We start from the raw sequence: 15,090 nt of genomic DNA on the forward strand, positions 1-15,090 counted from the left end.
TGTCGCAATCATGCCGTCGTCATTCAATCCTGATTATTCCGCTGGTGTCATGCCATCTTCATCATTGCGTCGTTTTCAGGAAGTCTTATCATGCATCGGTTGTCGTACCATCGTGGTATGAGAAGGGATACCAATGCAACGGTAGTCTCATAGCGAGCACTACAGATGGTAAATGAACGCAACTTCATAACTGCGGTGTATCGCTACATTGCTCCAACGCTAATCGCATTACCATCGGCCGTCATTTCTGCCGTAATTTTCATATAATTCTTATACGGGTTCCACCATGGGCGATGAACACTTCTCTTGGTCAAAAGTAATAGTTTATTCTCTCTCTTATAATAAGGTTTCCCTATGCACGAGCGGATGGGGTGAGATTCTTGGCCAATCCCTCTAAAGAGGGATTGAGAATAAGTGTAAGAGTGAAGCTTTAAGTGCATTAAGGCATGTGTCATACATTTTTCGCTCGACAAGCATACTTCACCTACGTCCTCGTGACACAGAGAGATGACAGGTACAGGTGACGAGGTTATGCGCTTGTCATCCGGCGCAGCTGCTACCTCGGTAACTCCTAAAGAGTTTGCGTCATTTAGACTCCGTTTGCACGCTCTTTTTGTGTATGTTTAGGTCGCTAAATTCTCTCGCAAAAAAAAAATAATTGAGAACTCTCGTTCGTTGGAGCTTGCATCCGGCGCATTTATCGCGTTTTATACATATCCATGTGTCTGGTGAAATGCCCACCTAATGGCGCATGAGCTGAATCCCCGGTGGGTCGCACAGAGGGAGAAACAAACTTCGCTTAAAAAAATATCGGCTAAAAGCTGCACTTCCTCCCTAGCTTCGCTCGTTAGAAGTCCTTATCTACTTCACAGCATCAGTAACCCCCCTCCCCTCTCTCTCCTCGACTAAGGGAGAGGAATTTCCAACCTGCGCACACCACAGCACCAACGCAGTAATTTCAGCATGTTGCATCCCACACGTGTTCGGTATGAGGAAAGTTCGTCGGAAAATGCGTCACCCTTAATTGTCAGCCACCCATTATAAAACTAGCTGACGGCGTTCAACACAGAAAGAGCCGTTACTGAAGAAGTCATCTCGATCGGCTATCAGTTCATCGGTAAGAGGAAAGTAATGCTCCATTGTCGGTTTATAACCGCGTTATTTCGTCTATCAGGTCACCTTATTTCTTTTACGGACTCTACCGACAATTGTATGCAAAAACGCCCATGTTGCATTACCGACGAGTTGCGATCTGGGTCAGTTGGCAAACATTCTTGAGATATAAACAACACAAAAGACGACCGATGGAGGAGATACGTGGCACAGACAACGACCAGTGGCTATGTGTGCCACGTTTCTCTTCTGTTCTTCATCCTTTGAATCGTTTATATCTGAAGTACCATGCATTGGGTGCACCTTAAGGAAAGCCGAAGAGGTGAACATTTAGCCGGAGTTTCCTAGTGTGGTATGCCTCATAATCTAGTGGTAATGACGCGTGAAACCTGAGAATCTATTGACGATAGTAGTTTTGGTACTCTTCTTTAACTATCGCTTGTTCAACTTTCTTCTGTTTTACCGATGCATTGCTTCACAACGTTCAGACGGAGTGCGAAACTTGCGCATAGGACGCGATGCAGGCACTAACAGGAGTAAATTCGTTCACATGTTCATGAATAATAAGGATCTGAAAACTAGTAACATGCTCTAAGTAGTGGAACATCCAAAAATCACTCTTTTCTGAGAACCAATCCTTTGCTTTCCCCGTCGTCCATACTTTATATGATTGTTGCGAACACCTAGTTCATTTATTCAAGCTTTTAAATAATGAACCTCAAATATGTGATACATTTGAGCCCTTGCCTTCAAATAATGTCATGGAAGGAAATCTTATTTGATATCCGGAGCTACAAAGACGAAGACAAGTATTTTTAGAATTAAATCAATTTTTTTTCCTACGATTAACTTATTGTTGAAGTAAACAGCAAACTAATGGCGGTAGTTGCTGGTAGATAAGTTTTAATATTATCAATTAAGTGACGGACGCGCAGGCATGGTTGTTCTTGCCTCAATAAAGGCTACATGGCAAGAGATCTGCGGTATGACACGGCGCAGTTTCAGCACGGTATACCATATCATTAATTTTCGATGTCGTTTTGTCGATTTACGTTACGTGAACCTTTTATTCTACTTGTCTACAGATGCGCCAGGTCGCACTGGAACATTATAAATAGGCCAAAATTTCCAGGATTGCACTAAGCTCAGAAAGGGCGTGTCCGGTGAAGTTCATTTGCAGTAGCAGCATTTTCTTTCTCGCTTGCTTAGACAGTGCACGCCGAAGTATGCATCGCACAATGTTGTCACGGCGTATGCCTCCAATTCATCTTTTAAGGAGGAGCCCGCCGCGCCTTAGGTAATTTGATTCAACAGTGATTACATTAGCCGAAGTCATGCAGGATATAAAAGGTGCAAGGTTGTGACTTTACTCTCTCGACTTGTTATAACAGATCACTGCAAGAAATGCCTTGCTGCCTGAGAATACAGATACTTGCCGTGGCTGTCATCACGCTTGGTAAGACGTCATTCTCTTGTTGAGGCAGTGCTAACGTTTTCGTGAACAACACAGACAAAGAATTAAGATCTGCGTGCTTCAGCGTTTCCTGCAACCTAGATCTCACTTATTGCAGTAGCCGAAATATATCAGGGACACAACGCCACTCCCGCTTGATATTTTTTTAATATGGCAACAACGTCTGCACGGGCCAATTTCACACCGCCTGTTGGCGCCCCTGAAGTACACTGACCAGCCCAAACTACAATCACGCAAACTTGCGCAATTGAGCTATCAGCTAAAGGCGTATTGCCATAAAGCTACGATAATAAACTGCGGTGGTGTTAAACAAGTATTAAGGCGAAAGCCTTTCTAGGCTCATGGTGAAGTTTGTGTCAGCAGACCTGACCGCCGGAGTGCCCGCCGAAGCGTCATCACGCCATATGAAGACAGATTAAAGACAGAATAAAGAATGAAAAATGGCTGATAGTGAGAGTTAGTGAATGATAACGTTATAATAGAGATTGACAGAGGGTAATAATGACTCACAGTGATTACTCATGACTTGTTATGACTACTAAATACTCCGAAAAGACCAGGTTTGTAATGACCACAATTCTTTAGAAATGACTAGAAATGTCTAGTAATAAGTAGTAATGACAAAAATGACTACTAGTGATTTGTAATAACTACGAATGACCACGAGATGACCAATATGTCTAACGACGGCTTGTCATGGCCAGAATTGATTACAAATGACTAAAAATGCTTACTTGTGAGCAGTAATGACTATTATTGACATAAATGACTTTTAATGAGTAATAATGACTATGAAATGGCGAATATGTCTGACGGCAACTTGTGACGAATACAATTGATTATAAATGACTAAAAATGCTTAGTAATGACCAGTAATGACTAATAATGACTGAAATTACTTGTAATGACCACTAATGACTGCCAAATGAGTAATATGTTTAACGACGAATTGTAACGACTACAATTGATTAGAAATGACAAAAAATGCTTATGACCAGTAATAAATAATAGTGGCTGAAATGACTTGTAATGACTACTAATGATTATGATATGACCAACATGTCCAACTACGGCTTGTAATGACCACAATTGATTACAAATGACTTAAAATGTTTAGTAGTGAGCAGTAATGACTAATAATGACTGAAATGACTTGTAATGACTAGTTATGACTATGAAACAACCAATATGTCTAAGGACAACTTGTAGCAATTACAATTCATTAGAAATGGCTCAAAATACTTAGTAATTACCAGTAATGACTAATAATGTCCTACACGGGATCGTTATTTTTAACTAACTGACACGAGTTTGTTTCTGCCAATGGATCTTGTTCTGCACTTACCCATGTAAACTATGGTGTGCCGCAAGGTGCTGGGCTTGGGCCGATTCTCTTCCTTTTTTATATTATTGGCATAAGCAGCAACCTTACTTCCACTATTAAACTATTTGCCGACGACTGTGTTATCTACAGAAAGATGACTGACCCTTCTGATACTAATTCCTCGCAGTCTGATCTTGACGAAATCGCTAAGTGGTGTGAACAATGGCAGATGGAGATTAATGTTTCCAAAACAAAAGCTGTAACATTTACCACAACTAATCTCACTGTGTCCTCCTTGTATTCTATCAATAACGTGACCAGTGAGAAGTTCCTGCAGTAAAATATTTAGGCGTTCATATTTATTCAGACCTGATATGGCATAAACACATTGATAACGTCACCACCAAAGCGTCGAAGAACCTGGGTTTCATTAGGCATCACTTACATTCCTCAAATCAGGAAGCCAAACTACTAGCATGCACAACTTTAGTCACATCCCAACCAGAATACGCCGCCATCATCTGGAACCTGCATCAAGCATACCTTGCCGGGAAACTCGAATCATAAGGCCGCCACACACGGAAGTACTCTCGCTACTCCAGCATTACTGGTATTAAATCGTTTCTAAATTTATGTTCACTGGAAACGAAAAGACTTGTTACCCTGTTATCTTACTTTCACTGACATTATTACAATCTTGCGCCATTCACAGAATCTCATATCATACAGGCCCATCGCACCTTTCTCCGATTAGACCACGGCTTTAAAGTATAACCAAAGATCGCTCGCACGAAGCTTATGCGTCATTCGCCATTGTTCCTTGCCGTTTACCACTGGAATAAGCTGCCTGCGAAAATCATTTCCGTCGATAGCCACGACGCTTTTGTTTGCAAACTGAAGTGCTTATTGCGCGGCGACTGTTACAATGGTATTGTGCCGACTGCTTAGAATTGTTTTAGCCCCCCCCCCCCCCCCCTTAATAATGAAATCTTCCTTACCTCAGTAAGGAAGCCTTCATCGCGGTGAGGCTACCTTATGTCACTCTGAAAGCTTCCTAACTGAGGGGCCCTCGGTGAAGGCTTCCTTGGTGCTTCCTCAGCATAAGGTAGCTCCAAAGCTACCTTCGTGCGTCCTTACGCCGCTCCTGGCCCTGAACGAGCGCTTCAACTCACTGCTTAACCATGTGATGCTTGCTTACGCATTCGCGCCGTCGCTCACCCGCGGAGAAGCGCGAGCACGGTACGTCTTGCCAGGCATGTTCGTTTCAGTCACGCGTGCGGTATGGAAGTGTTGCTAGGAGTTGCTAGGCGTTGCTGGAGCACATCAAGTTTTGCACTGTAATGCGGTACCTTCTTTAAGTTTAGTAAACAAAACTAGAAGAAAGCGTCCACGCTTCTCTATATTAGGTCTTCAATTTAAAGATTGTGTGACAATACAACATTTTTTTATTGAATAATGGTGTTCACGCGAAGCTTTTAAAAGATAATCTCGAACCCAGGCATGCGGCAACCACTCCTTACGTGAGGACGGGTGAAGGGAGCTTTCAGAGTACGCTTGCTTCCTCCATCGGTCCTTCGCTGTAAGGACGCCTCACGTAAGGTTAGGAAGCGCTCGAAGGAAAGGAACGTTTCATTGTGTGGGCCTTAGTCTCTATTGTTGCCACTACCATTTTAGTTCTACTTTTTCAGTATATTTTATGAAGTTCTGTTCTCAGCAAATGGAGCTCGTTTTCATTATTTATTTACAGTAATATGGTATGTATTGTGAAGTAACCCCCTATGTAATGCCTGTAAAAGGGCCTTCAGGGTACACGAATAAAACATGATGGGTGAAATAATATGACCAATATGTCTGCTGACGGCTTGTCATGAACACAATCGATTACAAATGACTGAAAATACTTAATAGCGAGCAGTAATGACTAAATGAAAGAAGAGAAAGAGATGAGTAAAAAAAGAAGGGGCGGAAGATAAGAGAAGGAAGAGTAGGCTTTCGTCGTTTATCGCTTAAGAGAAATCTGAAGAGGCTGTAATTTTTTTTTTAATTTCGATGTATGGCGAAGGAGAACCCGAGGATGAGATGGCCAGACGACATGGGTGACTTGACTTTGACGTCATCGTCTTCAGTAAAAGAACAGAATGCTAAACCCTTTTGGAGCACTTTACCTGATAAGTAACACAAGAATGCGTCACGACAAATAGTGTCCGTTTTGTGACGCAGGTTAATACCCACAATTTGTAAACTTATACGAAAATTCACCAATAGAGCCAGCTTGTCGCTTCGTCACTCCGGTGAAAAGCATTGTACACGACGTTACAAACATGAATTTAACAGGAAGAACTGTTTAACGTCATCATGCTTAGGAAAATTGCGAACTCATACACGAATATTGTAAGCTGCTACTTTGCCTCGATTTATATTATCCATGAACGGGCAAGCGCTGCATGCGTCCAGTCATAACGTCTCCAGAGCATTACATCCATATTCATGTGAGGGATGCTGGTTAGCTCTGCTTCATTGGCCGGGTCTTGTGGAAAGACTGTCCTTCATGACACTTTATTTTGGCATACGAGAAAGTGGTGAGTAAACCACCCATTTAGTTACAGAACGCTGCACGCGAAACTACTTTTCGTTATGTTAATAATGGGCCTCGAAGGTGCATTCTCCCGTCGACTCAGTTTAATAGCAAATTGTGGCAGATTACTTGCTCAAACCTAAACCAGGTTATAGGCCGCCGACATGCTTCGAAGTTCTCGATCCTGTCAGCTCTTTAAAAGCAACAGTCTCCAAATTCTGCGAATGCTGGCTACTGGACTTTCCCAGCAAGTGGCTCAAACACATCTATATATATTACCTTCTCATATCGTATTCAGACCGTATTTCGGTACGAAACGTGGTCTAGATATACTGCAAGATCAATTCCTCCATGCCTCACCTTAAAATAATTTAGGGATAATTGGAGTGGCGACTGTCACAACCAAAGCATGTGATAATGTACTATACGATACCATATTTACGAAACTTCAAAAAACCCGACTTACTGCTCCAGGTGACAAAAATAGCGCGCTAGTTCTCGTGCTACCGGTAATTTTTCCAAACACTTGGACTGACAGGAACTGGGTTCTTTGGCATCGAACCACGGGGTACCACAAGGCTCCTTTCTGGAACCGTTATTTTTTAACATTGCCTCCATGCAACTAGCGTAAATACTGCAGGACATCGATGATATAAGATTTATCATTTGCACTAATTATGTCAAGCAGTGATGTGCTCACAGAGACCTTCAGATACAATGAACTACTGCTCAAAGTTGAAAGGACAACAATGCAGGAAGGAGGGAAATACGTGCAGACCGCTCGAATGCAGCTATCGACGCAGAAATCTAGCCATGAACACGATGCCCAAAAGACAGAACAGAAGTTAGTTATTGCTAGCAAATGATAACCGTTCGTGTCACCCATTTCTTCCTTCTCATCCGTGTGTTATGCTCGCAACCGAAAAGATGAATTGATACGAACTCACCCATGTTTCAGTTCTAAGCAACCAGTTACTGTTCTATCATATAACATGCACGTAGGCATGGGATGTGTAGATAATACAATGATGTGCTTCTTCGTAAAACAACCAATATGGAGCCAAAATATAATGTTTATGCAGGCTATACTCTTTCTTAGCTACATTATTCGTGCATAGAAAACGAGAATTCCCGCAGCGTTTACGATAAAGATAATGTTGGGCCGGCCACGTTCCTAGAGCTAATAACAGCAGCAACAAATAACGCTCAGAAGAGGAGATATGTCTTCTGGCTGCTTAGGTCAAACTCCTATACACTGGACAAAGCAAAAAAAAAAATAACATAGAAACATGGCTGTAAAGTGATCCTGCCTAGATATCGAGGCTAACAATTAGTCAATCAAGGACGACATTGTCAACTTTTATTAAACTTGCAATGGTTGTAACTGTGAAAAATACTCACTTTCTTAAAGGGCCCCTCATCAGGTGTAGCCATTTTAAGCTGACAAGCGCAGAGCATACAATGCGCGCCAACGATCGTGTTTGCAAAGAATTACATCGTTAAGCGCCGCGGAAAGACCTGAAATATAAATCCGAACCCCGTTTTCCCTTTTCATCACGGCCGCTGCGCTACAAGCCGGACGGTGACGTACTCGCGTCTCTGCGCTTACGTCCTCGGGTCCGCAGTGTGACGTCGCTCGTTGTGACATGTGACTTCGATAATTATTCAAGGCACCATCTGTTATTTGTGTGATCTGTTGCTTGAATTGACTTACTGAAGTTTAGAAAAATAATTAAACACACAAACGGAGTGTCTGCGTGTTTTTTTTTTTGTTTTACTTCGCACCGAAGCAAGAGAGATGTACTTCCGCTTCGTCTGCTTGTTCCCATGGTCGTGCAGTCACGGGCGGAGGTACGGAAGCTATGTCATTTTCTACCGTGTTCCAGCGCGTGAACATGCTCTGCGATCCTCTTGTTATGCGTCAGTATTCGTGTAGCACGGTAGTATACCGCTAGTCGTGCGTCCTTGTGCACAGCGCGCAAAATTGTGCACTCTCCAACCACACAACAGCGCGCGTACGACACTGTCAACGGAAGTGCGTAGCGTTGAAAAAAAAAAATGAAAAAAGAATGAAGGCGGGGCCTGTGAGCTTTTAGGTTTAAATGTGGAGCATTTCTATGCGAACCCAACGAGAATCATGTGCGTCCGTCACGTAAGCCGAATGCAATGGCTCATACCCCCAAAACAGTGGCTCCTAACCCCGTAAGCAATTGCTCATACCTCCGTAAGCAAACAAAAAATACAAACCATTATACCCTGTAAGGCAGTGGTTACAAATGCTCATCAAACAGAGCATAAATTCACTAAGATCACCCATACAGCCAGGCCAACATTTCAGCATGTCATTAAAGCTTGTTTGTCTCTCTCTCTCCATACAACAAACACAACATATGTTTCAATAGCATACGTTTCAATAAAGAACAAGCTCAAAACAAGCATCCGAACCATCTATAAAGCATTGGATACAGCTCTTAGCAAATGTAGTGGTTTTGCAATATCTTCGCCGGACATCCAGGTCGATAAGGGCCGATAAGAGTTGATAAGGGTCTGATGATGTTCGATAAGGTTGATAGCTACAGATGATGATCACAAGGTTTATACTGGTCGGACCATGTTTCATAACATTGATAATGAGATAGGGCTGTATGGAGATGAGGAAGTGCAGAATGTTTACGCATACATACGCAACTCCCAGAGAAGTTTCTGCGTGAAGTTAAAAAGATCATGCTTTCAGGGGTCAGGCTTTACGTAAACAAAAGGACGTGTTTTTTTCTCTTTTTTTGAAGTGCTGAAATGGCGTTAGCCCACGCACTAAAATGCTTGCGTACAAGCCTTTTGTCAGAAGTGTGAATTGGGGCGCCCTCTTTGCTGATATGTTGATTTCTGTCGAGCTTGAAGTGGGTGGAAGGGGGGGCGGGGAGCATCTCAAAATTATGAGCAATCTCTGTACATTCTCTCAGAGTATGCAGGTAACGAACACAAAGTTACTCCTGTCTGTCCAAAAGTCTACTGATTTCCCTTTAGGCTTAAGTGTATTGGGGGCTCACCTGCGCCACAAAGCGATTTAGATTGCGCAACGCTTCCTCTGTTGGCATTATGCTTGCCACAGTTTCATTTCCGACTAGCCCGGTGGCCTCAGCGGCCTCTGAAACAATAACGACATTATGACGGCTTTCTTATGCATCTTCGAAAATCGCGAAAGAAAATTGACTTAGAATACGTTATCGTAACCTAAATATACCAACGCTGGTCGCTTCATAAATACTTCTCTTGTTAAGGACAACGCAGACCAATGCAAGGTTGGAATAACCTTGTTACAAAAACAAGAAAGTGCCACTGGCGTGAATATCAGCCCCTGGTAAATCGCTCCACAGGAGAAACGCTGTGACCCGCAAAGTGCCTTTGACACGGAACTTCCTGTCGTTTGTAGGCCGCTATCGCTGTGCTAAATTTCACATAGAGGCCCCGAAAGAAAGTTATTATTTCATGTAGTAGCTCATGACCATGTTAGGTTTGACTCTAGAATATGCCGATGGACTTAATTGAAACTCCGAAAGCGTGATACCGACACATCCGAACGTTTCTGGTACCTAAACCCACCGTAAACCTGACAGACAAGTTGGATCTGCGATATAGATATTAAGAAACTTTATGTTATGAAACATTAGAATCACGCTTTCTTATGCCAAGATTTTGGAATGACTACAGACAAAAGTCTAGTAATTTGCTGGGCTAGATATGAGGCCCTTGTTTACGCGGCATGTGGCAAGGGAGGTATGAAATAACAAAAATGCACAACAGTGAAATGAAATACCATACTGTAATTGAGCTAAATGTCCAGGATATGACTTACACTTTTGCACATTACAGGTCAAAATGTTTGTTGATTTAGTTTACGTCAATAAAGCTACCCGGCGTAAAGCTCAGATGAATCCAGGTTGCGTCGGTCTGAATTTGGTGAATTAATTGGAAGAGTTAGAAGCGACAAAGTTCATACGCACCAGAAGAGAAGGCGGTGGTTCATGCAAACCATGATACCACTTTGTTTATTTAGAATATATTTATGCGGTTTAGCGTCCGGGAGCTGCGCTGTGTATTTTGATGCATGCCGCAGAGCAGAGCTACAAATTAATTTTGACAATCAGCGGTTTTTTAGCATGCAGCTAAGCAAAAACGCTGTTTCTATAGAATCTGTTATGGTTGCCTTGCTAAAGGTGTTTGCGTTAAATGTAACAACGATTACACGATTAAAGTCTCTTTCCGCGCGTACCATAATTGCCTAATATTAATATATATACCTAAGCCTTATGGTGATATATATATAGTGTGAAAATTAGGAGTCTGACAAAAAATGGTTTCCTAACGCGCATAGGTATTCTATTCGCATATACGTTACAGACAAAATTAGAATTTCCCACGGCCGGCGATAGCTGATTTGTGCCCAATTTAACACAGGATGCAATTTCTGTTTACAGCCATGCTGGCCATGGTATCGGGACGCCCCGGATCAGAAGTGGACAGTAACGGAGAAGCATCAAGCAGAGCAGACAGCCCATGGAACCTGGGTTCTGTGGCGGAAGTTATACAATCCTATTTTGAAGCCTTTTTTCCAAAAATTGTAGAAGTCGCAAAAAAACTTGTCGGATTATCTTCTTAAGTTGAAAAACGGTGATCAACCTATATCATCACTTGTGTGCATTGGCGTTTCCCAGGCTTTCACTCTTGCTTTCACGGAATGAACGAATCTGTTTTTCCTGCTGAAGAAACAATAAAGTTGAAGCGATTGGGCCGTCGCTGTTTTATTGCTCCTGACACTTGATGAGGTAATCTATACATTGTTTTTAGTTTTGGAAAACCAGCAAAATACTGCCCTCATACCGAAAACAGCGAGCACGTGAGAATGCATAGGCGTACATCATTAAATGGTTTTGAATTCATTCACTACTGTTGCCAGCATGGTCAGAACTTTCCCTTGCGCCATGAAAATCTGTTATAAATTAATGAACTGCTGCAAACAAACCCTTGTTCCATTCTTTATAGTATTTTCTTGGGTGACGTGCAGCTATGGTGTTACACTTTTTTAATAATACCTTCCCGCCTTTTGTGAGTGTATCAATTTCGCGTGAATAAGCCGTCAGCTTATAATAGCCAGCAGCTTTGTTGTCTTTGTTGAAACAATTTGTTGAAACACACTGAAGATGGCACAATATGGCCTCAGCTGTTCTTGTGCAAAAAGAAAAAAAGATGACTCAACAGTGTCTGACATCGACCATAGACTTGGTATTCTTGGGTGCATTAGTGTACCATGGGGTTCGTCTTTAGGACGATGCTACCTTAAGAATCGGCCCACATTTTTAGACCGCACTGGTCTAAAATGTACGAGCGCATCTGGGTCTCATTTAGGCTCTTTTGCGCTAATTGCGCATTACTGCCCCGACACGTGTCTGTATGCTAACTTGGCGAGTCATTTTTGTTCCAAGCGTCATTAGGATGCCATTATCGCTTTGCTACGTGCGCTGAAAGGATTTAAATCATTTCAACAGTCCTGTAGCTCCTGCTGTTTTTAATGTTGCTCGACCAACTAGCCCTACTTCGCGCATCTTGAAGAAGCTCTTACGTGTTGAAACAATTTGTTGAAACACACTGAAGCTGGCACAAATGGCCTCAGCTGTTCCTGCGCAAAAAAAAAAAAAGATGGCTCAACAGTGTCTGACATCGACGATAGACTTGGTCTTCTTGGGTTCATTAGTGTACCATGGGGTTCGTCTTTAGGACGACACTACCTTCGGAATTGGCCCACATTTTTAAAAAGACCGCACTTTGTGCGGTATCGGCTCATATTTGATTTAAGTAAAACCACACTTAGAACCTGGTTTTAGGCACGCGCAGTTCGAACGAGCGCATCTAGGTTTCATTTCGGCTCTTTTGCGCTAATTGCGCATTACTGCCCCGTACAAGTGTCTGTATGGTAACTTATCGAATCTTTTTTTGTTCCAAGCGTCAATATGACCCCACTTTCACTGTGCTACGTGCACTGGAAGGATTCAAATTATCTAATTCACCAGACGAACGTGGCGAGAAAGACAAATCTCGTGCAGCGCAAATCGATCTATGTGACCAATGCCTTCGTCTTCAAAACGCTTGCTACTGCGAGTAGTGGTAGGCAACAGAGAAGAGCGACTCTCTTTATTTCTGCACGAAGTATTGTAATATAATTAACACTCTTTGCAACAACCACTACAAAAGCACCTATGTGTTTCTTACTTCCTCTCTGAGTGCCACGCTGGGGCGTCCGTGTTCTGCAGGCGTTGGGCGCGTTGCCACACCACGGACCCGAGCACGAGGCCGTTGGCCGCTCTCGCTTGTAGCCGCGCGTGGATCTGCTGTGCCCGGGAAAGAGGGGCTCTTGGGGCTTGAGTGGATGCCAGGAGTTTGGACATTTATGGCCCATCGGCGGAGGCAACACACATTTTAATGTGGAAGCATTCTTTGCCGAGCTACCCAGCCCTGTCGCGCGAAAATTGTAATGCCTTGTATTTGCAGAATGCGTAATTTGCAGACATTTAATCGATATGATAGCGTAAATGTACATGATTTCTAGATTTTAAGCGTTAAGGAACAATTTAAAGCAAAAATAAAATATAAAATAAGAGGTGAATACCCATAGAGATTACACAGTGCTCCTTAGAAAATGCATGGTGAAGCTTATAGTAGGGGTGGGCCAACCAAAATTGAGAGGTTGGTCAACTTGAAATCTGGGGTTGGCCAACTTGAAATTTGAAGGTGGGTCAGCTTGAAATTTGCCCGCGGGACAACTTGATATTTTGGGGGGCAGGTCAACCTAAATTTGGACATGGCCCAAATTAAATTTGGAGGTTAGCCAACTTGAAATTTGAACGCGAGCCAACTGAAATTTGGGGGTGGGGCAACTTGAAGAAAGATGGTGGCCCAACTAAAATTTGGGAGTAGGCCAACTCAAATCAGGTGGTGGGCCAACTTGAAATTTGAGGGTGGCTCAACTTATATTTCGGGTTAGCCCAAATTAAAATTTCTTGGAGGGCCAACTTGAAGTTTGGGGGCGGGAGTGGCCAAGTGAAGTTTGGGGATCGGCCAACTTGCATTTCGGGATGGGCCAACCTGAACTTTGGTTTGGCACAAATGAAATATGCAATTAGGCCAACTTTAAATTTGCGGTTGGGCGTACCTTGACAGCTTGCAATGTGGGTGTGGGCGAACAAGAGATATTGTCGTGGCCCAATGTCCACTTGAAGGCGGCTGAGTGTCCTTCGATTTATGAACAGCTCGCGGGCAAGCGAGCGCGTTTTGACGCTTGCTATGTTTGCATTGGGCTTAAGGCTCATTAACACCGGCGACTGACAGCGGTCGCGCGACCCGTCGCAAATGGTCGGAATTGGTTGCTTTTCTTGAAAAGCCACTATTCTGGGCAAGTCGCTCGCAGCTTGATTTTGCAGTCGCGCAACCGTGGTCGCAAAACTGCTTAAGCGACCAGCAGCGCGTAGAATGCTATGTTAGCATGTGTTTCGATCCGGTGTACTCCTGCCTCGCACCAAATAGAAAGTCTACGCCACCATACTCGACTACAGCAATGGAATTGGTGTCGGTGCCTCATGATCCTGGGGCGCAGCAGTTCCAACAACGTGTCGAATGCATGCGGTAGCATTGGCAGAAAAGTAAAGAGCAACAAACTAAAGCACAAAAGTTATGCACCGATTCCTAGGCAAGACGAATTGGAAATCGCAACTTCGAGGTGGCTTCGAGTTCGAGCAGGAGGTGGCTTATGGGGCTGGCCACTTATCGCGAACAGCGGAACGGGCGCACACACTACACTCTTAGGCAGAATTACACCCTTTGGGTTGTATCTCGCCACACCACAACAATCATCATCTGTCTTGTCCGCATTTCCTGTGTTTAACGCTTCGAGCCCGGTGCTTCCAAGTCACGAACGGCATGTGCGTTATCAGCGCGACAGAGCATTCTCGACAGGAAAGTAGCGAGTGAAGCGTTTTCAAGAAGGGAAACGCAAGTGAAACAGATGGCGATTATTGTTGTGTGACAAGATACGACCAGTAGGGTGTACATTTGTTTAAGAGTGAGGCGTCTCTTTTTCTTCGGAAGCTTCCGCGCTGCCACAGCTGACGCCACACATGGCACAACACATCAGCACAGTGACGACGTCTTCATCTTAGCTCGAATCAAAAGTCATGGCTGATGTCTGTACCCGAAATCAGCGAATTACGTGGGAACTGCGTAGGTCCTTACAGTTCTCGCTAAGAACGATCATCTCCGGGATAGCGACTTGTATGCTGCGCTCGTCAGGGCTTGGCGGTGTGGGCATCGGTCGCGTTCAGTCGATTTTTAGTCGCCAGCCGCAAATAGTCGCGCGAACGCCTAAAATTACCGGTGTGACTGAGCCTTTAACGAGGCCCAGTCAGAACGGAGGCGACAGCTTGCGTGGACATGGAGCGCGCGCGCGTAACACGTGCTTGCGAGAGCGACGGCGAGGGTTAGATGGCGCCTCGGCGATGCACTCTCGGCTCACGATGCGCCTCGCGCGGTACTGCAGCAGCTGTTGTTCCCTTTCGA

At 43.8% G+C, this 15,090-nt stretch overlaps 1 long non-coding RNA gene across 1 annotated transcript; it reads left to right on the forward strand.

Moving 5' to 3' along the window:
* The first annotated feature begins 1,064 nt into the window (after positions 1–1,064).
* On the forward strand, positions 1,065–11,298 carry LOC126526212 (uncharacterized). Its single transcript, XR_007598475.2, has 3 exons — positions 1,065–1,117; positions 2,505–2,569; positions 10,962–11,298. It is a non-coding gene; the product is annotated as an uncharacterized lncRNA (long non-coding RNA).
* The last annotated feature ends 3,792 nt before the right edge of the window (positions 11,299–15,090 follow it).

The sequence above is a fragment of the Dermacentor andersoni genome, chromosome 8, assembly GCF_023375885.2.
Source record: "Dermacentor andersoni chromosome 8, qqDerAnde1_hic_scaffold, whole genome shotgun sequence".
NCBI classification, from domain to species: domain Eukaryota; kingdom Metazoa; phylum Arthropoda; class Arachnida; order Ixodida; family Ixodidae; genus Dermacentor; species Dermacentor andersoni.